At 36.3% G+C, this 20,024-nt stretch overlaps 1 pseudogene; it reads right to left on the reverse strand.

Annotated features, from left to right (window-relative positions):
* Positions 1-14,222: 14,222 nt before the first annotated feature.
* Positions 14,223-14,855, reverse strand: LOC113596497 (transcription factor BTF3-like; annotated as a pseudogene).
* Positions 14,856-20,024: the final 5,169 nt, after the last annotated feature.

Raw genomic sequence — 20,024 nt, forward strand, 5'->3', positions numbered from 1 at the left:
GACTTGTTGATGTTCCTACTTATGAACTTCTACTTATGTGCTATACTCCATCCACTCTGACTTTGCTCTACTATATAAACAGGTGTTTCTTCTTGATCAGATTATTCTTATCAGTGTAACAACGTACCATATTTTTTTTCTCATCTAAATGAATGGCTATTCAATCAATCAATCAATCAATCAACCAATCTACTTTCTTTATTGCTACTCCCTTCATTTCTCTGCATAACAAATTCTTTGTGTGTTCTTTTACTGGTTGAGGATGATGGTGGGCCTATCCCTCTTGTCTTCCCCCACCTTCCCTGCCCCTGCTGACACTCCTGCATGGCCTCTTTAACTCAAGGGGTGGAGAGACCATCATCTGCCACTGCTAATGTGTGAAAGGTTCTGCCCTATTCTCTTTCCATGCTCAGAGTACAGTGTGTCTGTGATACACTTCTGCTCCTAAGGTCGACCTTTTGGGTCCCTAGGTTCCTAGGCCACTGATCTGTTGATGGCCTTGTCCCTTACTCTTAACACCAGGATCTCCCTCCAATGCCCTTCTCTCTTTCAATGACCTCCAACAGTCCCCTCCCTGAAGTAAGGAATATCTCCTACACACTGCACTTTGATCAAATTATACTATCAGATGCTCCAAAGAGCAAACAATATTCTGGTGAAATAAATCTTGCTATATTATATTTTTCTTTCTTCATGGCTCTGGGAAATGTTTTTGCCACATTAGGGAATTGAGGCATTGGATCTGAAGTATAAACTATTTAGTATACACTGTTCTATTTAAAGTTACTGGTTCTCTGTTGCATGGGCTCATCCTTCTTACATCAAGCCAGTCTACCTTATTTTCCCTGAAGATAAAGATCTTCACAAGAGTATCCGTCATGGAGTTATACCTCATGGTCTCCTCCGTAGGTGCTTAAACACATCGAATTTCCAGGATATGAGTTTCAAGACTATATGCTCCTACTGTTTGGGGTCTTAGTATCATCAAATACCAATATACCTGACTACACAAAGAAGGTGCAATCATCATCGGCACAAAGTACGTAAGGCTATTTCCATGGCCTAACAATGAAAAGATCTCAAGGGAAGAAAGAGGAGCAGACTAGTACTAACGAAAGGAACGGAAGACCCTGAAACATTATTCATCTTTTCTCGCCCAAAATTCTACACAATAAAAACCCTCTCTTGTTCTCAAGATAAGCCTGTCAAAAAGGTCAGTGTTGGGCACCTGGGTGGCTCAGTTGGTTAAGCATCCAACTTCAACTCAGGTCATGATCTCACACTCCGTGAGTTTAAGCCCCGCATTGGGCACTGTGCTGACAGTCAGATGCCTAGAGTCTGCTTCAGATTTTGTGTCTCCCTCTCTCTCTGTTCTGCCCCTGCTCATGCTCGCTGGCTCTCTCTCAATCTCTCTCAAAAATAAATAAACATTAAAACATTTAAAAACCAAAAAAAGGCCAGTGTTTCTCAGCATTTTAAACTTTGACTTCTTGTTGTATTACATGAGAGCTCTTACAGATTTTTCATATTATATCCAATTTAAAATAAATCAGGTATTATAAATAAACAAATGCAAATAAAACTAAAACAAATACAAATATAAAAAGGTATAATTTTGTTTTCAAACTAATAGGCTGTCCATCATAATGACCTGAGTCTCCTTAGCAGAGCATGGCCCTTTCTAAGTAGTTGCACATTCTATTTATGCATAATAATCAGAAAATGAGAGTTATTCATAGGGTGGGAGTGGACAACTGCAGGAGAGGAAGTTTCAGTAGATGAAGCAAGGTAGAGACAGAGAAGCCAAACAAAATTATCGAGTGTAATATCAAACAGGTAGAGAGGAATGGATGCTAAAGAACTTTCAGGCAGATTTTTTTCCAGGCTTAGTGAGAGGGGATGTGGGCATGGTTAACACTGTGATAACAGCAAAAGCCATGAGCATATGCTCTTCTTGCTTTTCACAATTCCTCCAGCACACTAGGTGTGTGAAGCCTGCCATCTTCTAACTCACACACAACTGCCAGCACTTCAGGGCTTTACCTCAGATGACCCCTTCCCATCCGCTCACCTTGCCTCCTCCCACCTTCCCTGGGTAAAGCTCTGTCCTCTGAGACACATGTTTGTTTTTAGAAAACAGTCAAAATAAAGTGAGACATTTTAGATTATGTGTGGAAGTAAAAGCAGAATAGCTATCATTCAAAACAAAACTAAATGACCAACTGAACAAGTTATGCACAAAGTAATAAGGAAAGTCAGAAGGCATTACACTGATGGAAATACTAGGCTAATAAATTCCAGAGAGTGAATTATACCACATAAAGTGAATACATTCATGGAGTTAGCAGGATAAGGAATTATACCAGTACAGTGACATCAGATCAAATATTGGCTTTGCCAAGTTTTTTTTCTAGTTCACACACAATGTGACATTCAGGTGTACAACATAGTGATGCAACAACTCTATGTGCTGTGCTCACCACAAATGTAGCTGCCATCCATCACAGTATCATCGAATGTATTCCCTGTGCCTTTTATCCCCATGATTTATTCCTGCCATAACTTCCACACCCCTTCACCCATTTTGCCCTCCCCCCACTTCCCTCCCTCTGGCAACCATCAGTTTGTTATCTCTAAAGTTCTGAATATGCTTCCTGCTTATTAATTTCTTTTTGTTTTTATTTTGGATTCCACATGAGTTAAATAATATGATATTTGTATTTCTCAGTCTTACTTATTTCATTTAGTATAGGACAATTATTTTAACCTCAGATACAGTATTTTACCTTTTTGCACCAGTGATTTTCATTTTAAATTGAATTAATACCTATCTTGTATAGTTGTTGGATGCTTAAATAAGGTGATATATTTGAAGGTACCAGTCAGACTCAAACTATGATTGTTAGTACTGCTGCTGTTAATTTTCATTTTTCCCAGATTTATATCCAGTTTCCATACTCCAGAACCTGACAAAAGTCAAAGGAAATTTTAAAAATAACCATATTCTGATAGCTGCACAACTCTGTGAATATACTAAAAATCACTGAATTGTACACTTTAAGTGGGCGAATTTTGTGGTGTGTGTATTGCATCTCATTAAAGCCATTCTATACATATATGCATGCACACGTACATTTTTTGTCTTTGCATGCATACATACATACATATTTATACATGTGTACTCTTCTATGTTTATAACATATTCACTGAAATGCAGGTGCTGAGGGATCCAAAAGCAGTTCTAATGAGGAGAATAATTTCAGGAGCAAGAAAATGAACCTGGGTCATGAAGACAACTACAGGGTTGAAGTGATGCCGGCACTGAGAATTCATGTGTACTAGTGATGTGAATGTTCTTTGTGGACATAGAGTATCATTACGTTATCCCACATGGCCCACAGGCCTGTACAGTGTCAAAAGCAGCTTTTCCCCATCCTGATGCTAAATTAAAACTGGGAAAGCAATATGCTGCTATTGCTTTTACTGTGAATCCATCTGCAGCCTGTCACAGTTCATCATCAGGTGGATGTACATATTTAATGAAGTACCTGACTAGTGTTATAATACTGCATTGTGCTAGTATTTGAAGATTACCTCATAAGTGAGAAAATTACACAGGCAGTTGGTGCCTTGGTCTTGGCTTATTTCATGACTTTTTGAGGGAGTAGGTATGGTTATTTTCTTAGTTTTACAGTCATAGGCTGTCATCCTTACCTGATAATCATACCTGGAAATTACGCTTCACAGAACACATGTCAGCTGTTGTACTTACAACTCACCCCTCCATGCTTGTGACCCATTCTTCTCTCAGGTCACATATCCCAGGCCCGACTGGACTCCTTTAACCCAGCCTGGACATCCCCGCAACTCGCAGTTGACAACAACACATATGGATTAAACTAATTAAATTAATATTTAGAGTCAGGTAGAAGAATATCTCCTAGGCCTATAAACTCAGCTATATCTGGATTATAGTTTTTACTTCATCTAAAGAAAAATGTATATGCTGAAGAGAGTGATGGATTCATAAAAAGAGGTCAAAAGAAATAAACCTGGTCAATATTTGCTGATAGTTTTCAAAATAGTTGAAACCTGACTCTCACACAAATAAAAAGTTAGCCAAAATTTATAAAATGTACTAATGAAGGAAATAGCTAAATAGTGTCCTGGTACACAGAAAAATGTAAGACAATGGATAATTAATGGAAGAGGAAATGCTAAAATATGATTACAAATTTAGATATACAATAGGTTAATATTGATTATGATAGCAATTTCAGTACAAACAACATCCTATGGCAATTACTGAATTGGCTTCAAATCTTGCTCCAAAAAAGTTCAAAAGCTATCTGCAAAGACTACATCTCAAAAATGATGGTGACACGGGAAGCTCCTGATTTTCCCTTCTCCTGTGGATGGCTCAAATATACATCTGTATACAGAGTAATTCCCTCTGAGAGAAATCCAGAATCTAGTTGAGTGACTCATTTACACAGGTGACTGAGAAAATACCAGTATCAAAACGGATAGGAAAGGCTGAGACAAACTCTCACCACAAATTATATCCCAGCACATAGCTGTAAAGTCAGGTGAGAACCCCAACTCTCAGCTTCTCCCTGAGGAGCAAAGACTTTGGGACATCTAACATCTCAAACTTTATGGCTCCCACCCAAGGGATAGACCCCCAAATCACCTATATCTGATAATAAATGGGGCTTCTATTCATGAGTCCCCCAAGACTATGACAAACAAAGAAACAGCTGAAAAGCTGCTGTGGCTCACAACTATACACCAGGCCTCAGGTCAAGAGAACAGGCAAAAATGTCAATCTCCCAGTTTCACACTCTCCCCACTTCTGTCTGACAACCCAACTTCTACTCAGCCTGCATCTAGGTGCTGACTTCAAGTCTCCCCTTAGGGACACTGGCATGTCTCGACACACACTCAACTACTAGAGCCACTAGGAACAAATATGGCAGCACTGAAATAAGAGTTTGAGAGGCAACCAGGAACTCTGGTCACACTGATTGATAAGGCACTTGCCTACACAAAACCAATCTTTAAAGACTGGGAGATGTGGCTAACGTGCAGAAACCAAAATAGACAATCAAGGAAAATAAAGTAGGAGAATATGTTACAAACAAAAAATAAGACACATTTCCATAAATCAATCTTAATGAAATAGAGATAAGGGATTTACCCATTAGAGAGTTCAAAGTATGGTTATAAAGAAATTCAGGAAAACAATGTATGAACAAAGTGAGAATTTCAACAGACAAAATATTTAAAAGGTACTACCAGAAAATCACAGAGCTGAGGAACATATTATTAACTGAATTGAATAATTCAACAGAGAGGTTCAACGACAGATTTGATTAATCAGAAGAAATAGCAAACTTGAAGACAAGATAGTGGAATTCATTCAATCAGAGAAGCAAAAACAAACTAATAAAAAAGAGTGAAAAAGAGTGAAGATGACTTAAAGGTTTATGGGATACTGTCAATATACTCATTATAGGGATCCCAAAATGAGAAGAGACAGAGAAAGGGGCAGGATGTTTTTTCAAAGAAAAAATGGCTGAAAATTTCCCTAACCTAAAGGAATAAACAGACATCCAGATCTAGGAAGCCCAGAGTATCAAATAGGATAAAAACAAAGATACCCACATTAAGTGCTTTTTAATTAAACTGTTAGAATTTAAAGAAAAATCAAAAATCTTAGAGGCACCAAGAGAAAAGCAACTACTTATATACAGGGGAATTCCTATAACATCATCAGTGGATTTTTCAGAAGAAATCTTACAGACCAAGAGGGAGTAAGATGATATATTCAAAGTGCTGCAAGAAAATATCTGCTGACCAAGAAACTTTACTCAGCAATGTTCTCTTTAAAATTTCAAGAAGAGATAAAAAGCTTCCCAGACAAACAAAAGTTGAAGGAGTTCATCACCTCTAGACCAACCTTACGAGAAATGTTAAAGGGACTTCTTCAAGCTAAACAAAAGGACATTAGTACATTAATAACAATTAGTACATTAGGACATTAATTAACAATTAGGACATTAATAACAATTAGTAACAGGAAAGCATATGAAACTTTAAAACTCACTAGAAAAAGGTAAATATAATTAAATTCAGAATGCTATAATACTGTGGGATGGTAGGTAAATCACTTGGTGATTTTACCCTTATAAAAATGTTAAAAGACAAAAGTATTAACAATAAGTATAACTACAATAACTTCTTAAGTGATACACAATATAAAAAGATGTAAATTGTGACATCAAAAACATAACATGTAGGATAGGGGAATGTCAAACTGCAAAACTTTTGTATGTATTGGAAATGATAGTAGCTTGAAATACACTCTTATAAAACTATAAGATGTTTTGTGAAAACCTTATAGTAAACACAAAACAAAAACCTATAGTAGATACACAAAAGATCAAGAGAAAACAATCACAGCATACTGTGACATAATATCATCAAAACACAAAGAAAGAGAGCAAGAGAAGTATAAAGGAACAAAGAAACTATAAAAAAGCCAGAGAACAATGAACAAAAAGGCCAGAGTAGTTATGTACCCTTAGACAAACAATGTAAATATAACTGGATGAAACTCTCCAATCTAAAGACACAGAATGGCTGAATAGATGAAAACATAAGACCCAAATATATGCAATTTACAAGAGATTCACTTTCACTTTAAGGACACACAAAGATTGAAAGTAAAAGGATGGAAGAAGATATTCCATGCAAATGGAAACCAAAAGAAACCAAGGATAGCTATCCTTATATGAGACAAAACAGACTTTAAGCCAATAAGTGTAATAAGAAGCAAATAAAGTTATATAATGATAAAGGGATGAATTCAAAGGTCATAACAACTGTAATATTTATGCACCAAACATAGCAGCACCTAAATATATAAAGCAAATATTAACAGATCTGTAGAGAGAAGTAGACAGTAATACAATAATAGTAAGAAACTTCAATACCCCACTTTCAGCAATGGAGAGCTCAACCAGACAGAAAATCATTAAGAAAAAAACTGAACTTAAACTACACATTAGACCAGGTATACCTAACAGACACATACAGAACATTCCATCCAACAGCAATGGAACACACATTATTCTCAAGCACACATAGAACATTTTCCAGGATAGAACACACATTATGCCACAAAGTAAGTCTCCATACGTGTAATAAGATTGAAATCATATCAAGCATCTTTTATGACCAATGAATATGACAACCGAAATAAATTACAGGGGAAAACTAGAATATTCACAAATATGTGGAGATTAGACAACATGCTCCTAAACAACCAAAAGGTCAAGAAGAAATTTTTAAAACTGTATCTTGAGACAAAATAAAATGGAAGCACAACACACCAAAACTTATGGATGTAGCAAAATTAAAGGAAGGAATACTAGAGAGATAAATGCTTACATTAAGCAAAAACAAAGTTCTCAAGTAAACAACGTAACATTATGCTTCAAGGAACTAGAATAGAAAAGGGACAGACTAAGTCCCAAAGTCAGTAGAAGGATAGAAATAACAAAAGGTCAAAGCAGAAATAAACAAAACAGAGACTACAAAAAGAAAAATAGAAAAGATCAATGAAACTAAGAGCTGGTTTTTTGGAAAGATAAATAGAATTGGCAAACTTTTAGCTAGATTAATTAGCAAAAAAGAGAGGCTTCACATACATAAAGTCAGAAATCAAAGAGGAAACATTACAGAAATACTACAGATCATAATAAATTACTATGAACAATTATACACAAATTAGATAACCTAAAAGAAATGGATAAATTCCTAGAAACATTATACTTCCCAGGACCAAATGATGAAGAAATAAAAAACCTGAACAGAACAATTACCAGTAAGTAGATTGATTCAGTAATCAAAAATTTCCCAACAAAGAAAAGTCCAAGACCAGATGGCTTCATTGGTGAATTCTATCAACCATTTAAAGAATTAATGCCAATCCAACTCAAACTCCTCCAAAACACTGACAAGGAGGCTGTTACCAAACAGACCAGAGACAATAAATGCCAGTAAGGATGTGGAGCAAAAGAACCATTATATAGTCTTGATGGGAATATAAAGTGATATAGCCACTAGGAAAAACAGTGTGGAGCTTTCTTAAGAAATTAAAAATAGATTGTTTTTACACATTGATCCCACTTCTGGGTATATATCTCATGGAAATGAAATCATTAACTCAAAGAGTTAGAAAGGATTCTGACTGAATGAAAATGAAAACATAGAATGTGTAGAATCCTGCTTGTACTTCTATGTTCCCTGCAGAAGAATTCACAAATAACCAAGTTATGGAAACAACCTAAGTGTCTGTCAGTGGATAACTGGATTGGATAAAGATATGGTGTGTGTGTGTGTGTGTGTGTGTGTGTGTGTGTGTGTGTGTGTGCGTGCACGCACATATACATGTGTATTGGAATGTTATTTTGCCTTAAAAAGAAGGAAGTCATGGCATTTGCAACAACACGGATTAATCTAGAGACCATTATGCTAAGAGAAATCAGCCAGACAGAGAAAAACAAATACTACATGGCATCACTTATATGTCAAATATAAAAAGGAAAAAGTCAAACCCATAGATAGAGGGTAGAATGGTAGTTGCCAGCGGCTGAGGGATGGGGAAAACAGGAGATGTTGGTAAAGGGTACGAACTTGCAATATACAGTCTGAGCATCTCATGTATAACACGACAACTATAATTGGTAATGATATATGATTAAAATTTGCTAAAAGAGTAGAACTTAAGTGTTTTCACACACACCTACAAAAGGTAGAACATCCATTGGTATCTTCCCCCTGCTCCATTGATATCTAATAATAGGTAAGAGCAAAGTATGACCTTTGACCATATATTCAGCCTGTTTAGGGTTCCTGTTCTTATAAAAGTGAAATTTTAAAAAAAGTCCTACCTCATTGGATGACTGTAAAAATTGAACATTACATATATAAAGGGCTTAGAATGTGCCTCACATATTATGCTGTTTGCATACGTATAAGTCTTAATTATTATCCCATATCATTGCTATTATTATTATTATATTATAATTATATAAAATTATAATGTGTGTGCAGGTCACACAAACTTAGTACTCTTTACTCTGACAGGATATATGCAAAAATATACACAGGATATTCACTTGAGCATCAGTTTATTATTAATTTGCTGGTTCTGTTTGTTTATTCTTGCATACCAGAACTTCCTATTTTGACATGTTTTGGTGACTTACTGAATAATGACCATCATGTCTATGGTTTTGAAAGTACTCACAATACCTCACACCATACTAATTTCTAATTCACCTGCCTAAAATACTGGCTACTTTTAGGGTATCTCAAATCCCACCTTTCATGTCATTACTAAGTGAGAAGTTTGAGGAAATATCTTAACTAATCTGAGCATAAATATGAAACATTTTACTTTTCCAATCATAGTTCTTCATATGAATAATATCAGCCCTTCCCTTTAGATTCTAACTTGGACAAGTTTATAAATTCCCACTGTTCTGGCTCATCAGTTCATGTTCACCTACTCTGAAGAATTTCTATATATTCCTTGGAAATATCATTTTGCACTGCAATAATTCAAGACATTTCTCACACTTTCTATTACTCCAACTAATGACCACGTGTTCACAACTGCCTGTCCCTTATCCCCTGCTTTATCTGACCTAAGTTTAGTCAGTCTTCTGTCTTCCCAACAGGTCCCTGAATATGGCTCTCCCCAAGCTCCTGGGGCAAAGCAAGGGTTTAAAGGCAAAACATGCCCCCTGACCTCCAGTACAAAGAATCTGCTCAACACAGGGAGACACATTTACTGCCAGACCAAACCCAAGATGCTATCTGCTCATTCTCCCTCACTTGCCAATGTCCCCTTCAAAGTTTCCACTAGTCCTGCTTACTTCTCTCTATAAAAGAAAAGACTTTTCTGTTTGGTTCTGATATGCTTGCAGATCTCTGAAATCAGAGTGTTCTCCATAGTGTGACATCCTTTTTGAATAAAATCTCTCCTTATCGGTCTGGATATGCTTTTATTTGATACTGATATAGACTCTTACAATATTTCTTTCTGAGGCATAGCTTTTACTAGATTTTATTATAGAATAAAATAATTAATTAACCAAATTAACTCTGCTTTCCCCTCTAGTAAATCCATATTAAACTATCCTTTCCCACCATCCCATAAAAATTACCCTAGAATATTTAACATTACACAGGACATAGTAACACAATAAATGTGTGGTTTAATTTTGTTTTATGTGACCTCTCTGAGCTTTTACATCATACTGTATAACGTAGAGGAACTCTCTCTCTCTGTCTCTCTCTGTCTCTCTCTCTCTGAAAAATATGACATTAATTCTTGAGTTCTGTTTCTTTACAATAATCCATTCCTTCCCTTTCAATTTCCTAGGTATTTGGCAATATTCCCAGGCCTCATTCATTCAAGGTGCTCCTTCATCAAACATTTATTGAAGGTTTATCCTGTTCCCTAGCATTTTGATAAGAGCTATGGATACTATTATAAACAACACAGGTGTAACACACGTCTTTCTCTGGAGGTAAAAATTATAGAAACACTTGTGCTTTTCTCTATTATTACCAGATCTCCTAGGTCTCCCTCACCCCTGTAAGCTAAGTTCTATTGCACATTTTAAAATACTTCATAAAGATTACTCACAAAGTTCTTTTTGTCAACTACCATTAAGTTAATTCTGCTTTATGATGAATTGGCATAACCAAAATTGTCTTGATTGCTGACTTTTATTCTTATAGTTGTAGCATTGTCACAATTATTATTTAGGATTTTGGGGGTTGAAAGTGACAGAAACTAACAAAAAAAATTATAACCTCACATTCAGATTCAGTTAAAGCACAGTCCAGGTGCTCAGAGGTCATTAAGCATCTATCTCCCTACCTTCTCTGATTTTCTCTGCAATAACTTTTTTATAAGACAGAATCTCCCCACAATAGGACAAAAAGTACAAAAGAATTTCAGTTATATATTCCATGAACCTAGCAAATTTAGCTTAAAAAAAGTTTAGTTTTTGAAAAAAAAATTACTGGGAATGTCTGAGTTTATACATTTGTCAGTAAGATGTTGGTGCTCCAGTTAGCAAAGTCTGGGCCACATGACCATGTTAAAGTTAGGGGCAAGTGAGTTGACATTAACCATAGTAGAGCCACGTGGACCAAGAGTGGAAGAAAGGTGGTTTCAATAAGAGATGCAAGTCACTGTCAGCAGAAGGGAAATAATGACCACTAAAACTTGGGCATGTCTAAAGGGTACAGGGTACCAAGGTGACCCCAGAAGTGGAGCCTGCATGTTGCCTTTGCCAGGACTGGTTGTGCCACTTGCAAGAAAAAGCCATAGAAGTGTGTGAGCCTCTACTGTTCTTCCCGACCAGCATGTTTTTGCACAGATATTGGTAACAGGATCTCCACAGGATGTAGCAATACAAGAAAATTCCAGGAGATACAACTTTTGTACAAGTGTCTTATGTGATTTCATATCGTTATCCTCCAATCAGCTTCAATTCACAGGAATACTTGCTGGGACAGAAGGACAAAGTTCACCTCCCCCTTCTCACCACTTGCCCTCCTGTGTCTACACTCATTCTCAGACTAACTCTAACTTTCACCTCAATGAGCACCATTCATGTAGGAGACCAAAGAAGAGTCAGATATAGTACAAAGATAGCTTCATCCTGTAAACAGGTGTCCATTTCCCGTTCTCCTCAATGCCATGTTTTTTTCTCATTTTGTGCTTTTCATTGCTAATTTTGCTGTTTAGAGTGGGTCATGCTGGAATGCTGTCCAGTGTTCTTAAACACAAAAAGTCTGTGATGTGCCTTAAGGAAAAATACGAGAGTGACATAAGCTTTATTCAGGTATGAGAGTGTTACTGGCCATGAGTTCAATGTTAATTGCATTAACAATACATACTAAATAAGATGTTTGTCAACAAAAACATACATAAAACAGGGTGTGTGTTACTCAGTTGATAAAAATGTGTGACCAAAGGCAGATCACAGGAACCTAGGAACCACGGGTCAGTATTTGCTATTTTAGTGTTTGTGAAGACTTTACAGACATAAGTACCTCAAATAATGGCAACTGACTGTAAATAGTCTATATTGTGCTAGATTTATTATTGCTAGAAGTGAAAAATAATGTGGTGATATTTTAGAAAATAATCGTAGGGGAAGAAACATATTTTGGAGTGGAGGTAAGGAAACCAAACTTCTCTAAAACATTTCCCAAGGAAGAAGCTGAAATATAAAGGATAAGGAAAAACATCAGTCATTATTTTGGAAATAGACAAAAGACTGATTTCTCAATAATATTCTGTTGTAACAAGATGCTAAATACAGAAAGAGCTAGGGGGAGCACCCACCAATCAGATGACCATTTCATTTCTATTCTTCACAATTGGTCTGTTTAACTTATTGAGGAATAACTAACAAACATAATATTTGAAGTGTACACGATGATTAGATGTACATATATACTTTAGAACAATTACCAAGATCAAGGTAATTAACATATCTATCACTTCACATAATTAGCTCTTTTTTGTGTATATGTGGTATGAACACTTAAGATCTCTCAGCAATTTCAAGCACATGACACCATATTATTAACTCTAGTCACCATGCCATACAGATCCTCAGAACTTTTATTTTTCTAATAACTGAAAATTTGTACCCTTTGATCTACAACAACCCATTTTCTCCTCTCCGGCCCCTGAGAACCACCTTTCTATTATCTGTTTCTGTGTAATGAGATTTTTTTTTAAATTCCACATCTTTTTCTCTCTGGCTTATTTCACTTAGCATAATGCTCTCCAGATTCATCCATGTTCTACAAGTGGCAGGACTTCCTCTTTTTGTGGCTGATTCATATTCCATTGTGTATACATGTCACATTTTCTTTATCCATTCATCCACTGATGAACACTTAGCTGTTTCCATATCTTGGCCATTGTGAATAATGATGCAATGAATATGGGTATACAGATATCTCTTTGAGATACTTATTTCATTTCTTCAGAAATATAGTCAGGTGTGGGATTACTAGATTACATAGAAGTTTATTTTCAATTTTTTGAGGAATCTTCATACTGTTTTCCATATGACTGTATGATTTTATGTTCCTCCCAAAAGTGTATTAAGAATTTCCTTTTCTAGGGGCATCTCAGTGGCTCAGTTGGTGGAGTGTCTGACTCTTGATTTCGGCTCCAGTCATGATCTCACAGTCATGAGATTGAGTCCTGCATTAGGCCCCATGCTGGGCATGAAGACTACTTGAGATTCTCTCCCTCTCCCTCTGTCCTTACCCTGAGAAGGAAGGAAGGAAGGAAGGAAGGAAGGAAGGAAGGAAGGAAGGAAGGAAGAAAATAAAAGGGAATTTCCTTTTCTCTACATCCTCTCCAGTATCTGTTATCTCGTTTTGTTTTTATTACAACCATCCTAACAGTACACGTGTAAAAGAATATCTCATTATGGCTTTGATTTGACTTCCGTGATGAGTAATGATGTTGAGCACCTTTTATATATATTGGCCATTTGTAGATCATCTCTGGAAAAATATCTATTTGGGTCCTTTGCCCGTTTTTTAATTGTATTATTTGGGGCTTTTTGGAGTTTTGTTATTTTTTGTTTGTTTTTGCTATAAAGTTATGAGTTCTTTATACATATTTTGGACATTAACCCCTCATCACAGGTTAGTATAAATTAGTTCCTCCCAAGGGAACCTGGGTGGCTCAGTTGATTAAGCCTCTGACTCTTGGTTTCAGCTCAGTTCATGATCTCATGGTTTGTGGGATCGAGCCCTACATCTGTGCTGACACAGTGCAGAGCCTGCTTGGGATTCTCTCTCTCACTCTACCTCTCCCCTATTTGTACCTCTCTCTCTCTCAAAATTAATAAATAACCTTTAAAATTTTATATTTGAAATTAAAAAAAGTCGTTCCTCCTATTCTGAGGTTGCCTTTTCAATATATTATTTCCTTTGCTGTGCAGAAGCTCTTTAGTATAGTCTCATGTTTTTATTTTAGCTTTTGTTGCCTGGGATTTTGATGTGTTAACTCTTTTTTTTTTTTAACTATGCAAAAACTTTATTAACCTTGTTTCAAAGTTTATTCCCAGGCTTCTTCAGCTTAATTAGCTGCAAAGAATGAATTGTGTATAAGCAAAAACTGAAAAGAGTGGCAGTGTCCAAGGAGCTTGGGCTTAAAATATTAAAGATCTAGATTTTAGCATAACCATGAAAAAATTTTTAAAAAGCACTCATAATATAAAATAGCAGCTCCCAGTAACTTCTTCAAGTTTTATTTTCTTCAGAAGTTGACTCAACTCAGTTTGTTTCCTTCTTGGAAGCTTCTTCAAAATTTTCCACAAGATCTGGAACTTCATCATCATCCCCTCTGGTAGTGAGTGGTGCTTTTCCATCCACAGATTCTTCCTAAACTAGTCAGACTTGCTGTACCACGTTGGTTTAAGATCTTGGGTAGCACTTCTGTCAGCTGTTTGGTCTCAGGGTGGCCTTTGTAACAGTCAAAGTGTTTGCTGCCAGGGAAGCCTGGACTTAGGGTTGTTGAAGTGGATCATTGTTCCCTGGTTTGTGAACATATTCATTTCTTCAATGCTAGAGATACTGTTTACCCCTAACTTCTTGAAAGAGAACTGAAATTTGTTATCATCTACTATAGCCTTTCTATGAACCACCTTCTGTCAGCTAACAGTTCTTTTCCCACCAACATGCACTCGTGCTTGCAGTTTGCCGAGTTTCCCCAAACTCATGATAGTTTATTGCTCATGATAGTTTATTTCATTTTGGAACAGAAATAGGACCATGTGGGGGACTAGGGCTGGCACTCAGGAGATCTCAGGTAGACCAACTGAGATTAGGTGAGCTCACATGGGAACACAAAATGGCAGCTAACTCACTGATTTTTAAAGGTTCTCTTTCCACATGAGTACAACCAACCACTTCCACTCCCCATCCCTGCCACCACTAACCAAGATTTTAGAAATCACGACATTCACCTCAACTCCTTCCACAACATGCAACCCATACAGATGGAAAATAAAACCTAGAGGAAGCAAGTGATATTTTCCAACATCCTACATTCAAACCTTACCCCGTCAGGGGTGGCGTGGGCCTCTTATTCACCCTGAATCAGAATTCTACCAGTGGGTTTGGAGTCTTATTAGCAAGCCCACTATGTGATTCAGCAAATCCTGGGGCCTGATTTTTCCTAACATCTAACAAGACAAGTTTCAAAATATTTTTCTAGAAAATGCTGACTACAAGGAAATGAAAATAGGCTATTTCATGCATAATAAAAAGAAAAAATCTAAAAGATTTCAGGAGCCCAACAGAGAATTAGATTAGTAGAATTTACATTCAAATGAAGGTAATGGGTATTTTTTCAATGTTCTCATCATTTCTTCACCAACTTAAAGGCTAGTACTGATATAAAGCACTACATAATTAAAAGTTACCTGAAATCCCAAATTGCTGGCCAACAGATCAAAGTAATTCACACTTATGGAGTTTTTCTTTCAAAATTAGTAAGGCAAATGGAAATCCCAACCATTACATTATGCCTAAATAACCTAACAAAGTAGTTACCATCTTGACGAGAATTCTGACTAAAATGATGTACTAGAACCTACCCATGTTTTGCATAGGGAGGCAGTATAGCTTCTTGTGAAATGTATATGCAGGCTATTCATTATGCCTGGCTTCAAATCCTGGTTTCATAATTTACTAGTTAGGTGACCTTGCAAATACTGCCCATGAAGCATCTAAAACCAAACAGTGCTAAATGCTAACACTTTAAAGGCTTTTATCCAAAACACTGTTGGAGAAATAGAATTTAAAAAACAAACCTCAGGGCACCGGGGTAGCTCAGTTGGTTAAGTATCTGACTGCAGCTCAGGTCATGATCTTGCAGTTTGTGAGTTCAAGCCCCACATCAGGATCTGTGCCGACAGCTCAGAGCCTGGAGCCTGCTTGGGATTCTGTGTCTCCCTCTCTCTACCCCTCCCCCATTTGCACTCTGTCTTTGTCTCTCAAAAATGAATAAACATTAAAAAAATTTTTTAAATAAAAAACAAGTCTCCTCCCAAACCAGAAAATCTTTCTGCAAAGGTAGAAGAGAACAAATAAGCATTTTACTATCAAATAAGCATTAGCATTAAAGCATAATGTGATACACATCACAGGAAATCTGCTAAGAGATTGTAAAAGGCAGAAAGAAGTTTCACCCTTTTATATAGCCAATAGAAACACCCATTATATACATATTCTCAAAAATAAAAACAAAACCCCATAACCAGTCCTCAAGTAAGAGGACTAGATAGGACCACCTGTCACACAAGTTCATCCTAAATTCACCTGGTAATTGGGGTGGTACTCTGTGTTTGCTAACTGTCTTTGTCCAAAGGAAAAATAAACTCATATCTTTATGACAAGAAGTAGCATTACATTGCGCAGTTAGACACTGCCAGAGTCAGGCTCCTATCTCCCACAATAACTGGTGCTCTATCTTCCCTGATGGTTACATTTCAAGGGGCTGGCTCCCAGGTCCTTGAGAAAGATATTCCTGGGTTGTACAGCTGGTAAGACATTTATTTAGCTGCTTAAAAAAATTAACATACATTTCAAAGCGACCAAGAAAGACCTCAATATTACAAGTTTTCTAAAGTAAATACTCTAGGAAAAGGGAGGCAGTGGGAAGTCTCTTCTTTAATTTTCAGTTAGGAGAAGTAAGCTTCTTATTTTTAATTTGTATTTGCTCTCATAATCTCAAAACTCTTAAGGAAACCAAACTTTATTTATTTAAAAATGTAAACTGAAGTTCTACAAGATTCTCCTTTGTAAAATTCTATTAAGCTTATTTTTCTTTCCTTTTTTTCAGAAAAAAAGAATCAATGTTTCTGAACCAAATAATAACAAGGCCCAATTGTCACTTAAGGTGGGAAGTGTCATATATTATTCAGTTTAATTTAGCTATACATTAGCTACAATTTCTGCTGTGTTGTTTTCCATATATACATTTTTTTTATTTTCCCTTATTTTTCACGAAAGCTCTCGTCATGGGAGCACACTGCTGACAGTACCAAGGGCCTCTTGCACCTGGCAGAATGAGAAAATAAGGAGGTAAATGAGTAAGAGAACGAGCAGCCACTGTCTTCCTTTCGACATTCCTAGAACATATTCATCAAATACATACTTAATAATATTTCAAAATCAATGAAAGATAGCAGCAATTTCTTTTGATAAAGCTGCCAACGCTTTTAGTTTCTCTCTACTCCATACTTTGGCCTGCCCTCGTGTATCTATTAGTAGGTTCACAACTATGCACACAGAAAGACTCACATAAGCAAGCTCTTAGATCCAACTGTCTAAAGATATACAGGAGACTATTAAAATTCACTATTTTAAGGGTGCCAAAAAAGGTAAGGAGAAGTGTGTCATCTCTACTAGAATACATTATTTTCAAACACAAGAGACTAAAAATGTTTAAATAGAGTATGGAAAAGTCATTCATAACCTCCTCTTCCTTTCTTTTTTCAATAGACCCAATAAGACTATAGTGATATGATTTTATTTACTTGTCATCACAAATAGAAGGCGACCTTGGCAGGAGCAATATTATAAGCAAGAAGAATAAACCAACACTGATGTGGTATAGTTTGGAAAGTATAATGAGAATTACTTCTCTCATCTCAGCCTGGAAATTTTCCTGAAATTACGCCATTAGTGTCTCAGTCTTTTAACTTCTTAGGAATACCAATTAAAATACATAGGCCTCCCAAAGAGATAAGATGAGGCTACCTTCATAGTCATATGGTTCTCAGGGAGACTAATATCACAAGATATTTACAACAATGAAGCCAAGCTGACAAGCAACGATATAAGGGTACTTTTGTGAGGCAAATTCATCCCAAGGTTAAGTTCTGACACAATACAATTTATTTCTGAAGGACAGTAGCAGGAAACCCTTAAGGAGACATGTGAGGTATCTGCACATGTGAAGGAGATGCTCCCAGAAAGAAGATTTCTGAAAAGGGAGAGAAAACAAGGACCATAGCCCATCTTTGCCATCTGTGTCACTTTGCTTTCATAGATCAGGTAATTCAGAACAAAGTACAAAAGATATGTATCGTCCTTGTCCTTCCAACAGTCAATAGCCAGTCAGATGAGTGGATTCAGTGAACACTAAAATGCAAGTGTACAGACGAAATAATTTTCACTATAACAAAAAGTATTATTACTGCACTTACCCTGTAAACAAAATGGCTTAAAAGATCTCATTATGCCTTCCTTAAGAGATATTTCAACTACCTTTTGAAACATTTAAGATTTAAAGGAAGTTCTGTTTTTGTGTTTCTTTTTGTTTTTTAGCGCAAAATATTCCAGGTTTATCTTACACTTTCTGTATCCCAGTCCTGAAATCATTCATTTCTCTAGGCACCCCTGGGTCCTGGTAGGAGGAAAGCAATAGATTTAGAAAACAAGTTAGCGACTCTCGGGGTAGTTACTAGAATGGTCATTTCCTTACTGGTAGGCCTTTCCAGAACTATGCAAAAACCCAGATACATATGTTTGTATATCTTTATGCATTTGGCCATTTTACATGTATATAAAACCTTGATTTCATATGGATAACTGCAATTCTAAGCCAACTATACAAGAATCAATCTAACCTTTCTATTTTCCTTGTAATTATTCCTCATTTTACAGGTGGACAGACTGAGGTCTTGGGAGATTATCCAAGGTCACATGGCTGCTAAGAGCTCTTAACCACTTTAAACTAAAATTTTTTTAATGTTTAGTTTTTTTTAGAGAGAGAGAGACAGAGAGAGACAGAGCAAGTGGGGGAAGAGCAGAGAGAGAGGGAGACGCAGAATCTGAAGCAGGCTCCAGGCTCTGAGCTGTCAGCACTGAGCCCATCGCAGGACCTGTGCCGAAGTCAGATGCTTAACCACCTGAGCCACCCAGGAGCCCCTCTTAACCACTTTCGAAACAGAAAGAATCCCCTGAGAACTCTGTCTCTAAGTCATTTTGTGGAATTCAATAAGCGGCTATAGGATCCCAACTCTAAATAGAAAAGTTGCCGAGTGGAAAACACAAAGTCCTTTTCTAGTTCTGTTTTTATAACTGCTGAGATCAAGCAAGTTTGTTCACCTTCAACAACCTGAAGTCTGTTAGTTCCATAAAGTGTATCTAAGTTTAACAGAGCCATATTGCCATTGCAGGAAAAACACAGGACACAAGATAAACTAGTGTTTTCTTTGACTTCAACAGTAAAAGTTTGCATGGAATGGAACTACACACCTAAAGAAAAAAAAAAAAAAAACTGTAGTCCTACATTTGAGCTCTTCGTGATCTAAGCCTCTTTTTTATTTTCGGATTTCAGAAAACCATCTCCAGTCAAATAAGAATACTAAAAAGCAGTCAACAATACCATACTCATCTGAGTCCTTTGACCTTATGTTCATAAATTACCACTTACATGTTTCTTTGCTTCAGTCTTTACTCTTGGAATCATTTGAAGGTTTATAAACCAGTAAATAATATCCCTTTAATATTTAGTAATGCTTTTAGAATGTGGCTTAATAATTCAAGGAATGTTTTGCCAATTCAAGATGACAATTTTTATAGGAAAAAAACATCTAAAATTACACTATTTACTCCAGTTTATGCACATATATAAAGTTTAAAACACATGTCATAAACCATAGATCACATATGGCATAATTGATATTTCATGTAATTGAGGGAGCAATCCCAAATTAATTAGAGATCAAAATAACTTATATGAGCAGCAGTAAATCCTGAAGTTATTCCTTTCTACTTATAGCATGATTCAATTTTATACCCTTATTTCATTTGAGGAAAAAAAGTCCTTTTCTGTCTTTCAAAAATTGGTAGGTATTAATAAGTGCTTATATTCTGTTCAA

Source organism: Acinonyx jubatus, chromosome D2 (assembly GCF_027475565.1).
Source record: "Acinonyx jubatus isolate Ajub_Pintada_27869175 chromosome D2, VMU_Ajub_asm_v1.0, whole genome shotgun sequence".
Lineage (NCBI taxonomy): Eukaryota > Metazoa > Chordata > Mammalia > Carnivora > Felidae > Acinonyx > Acinonyx jubatus.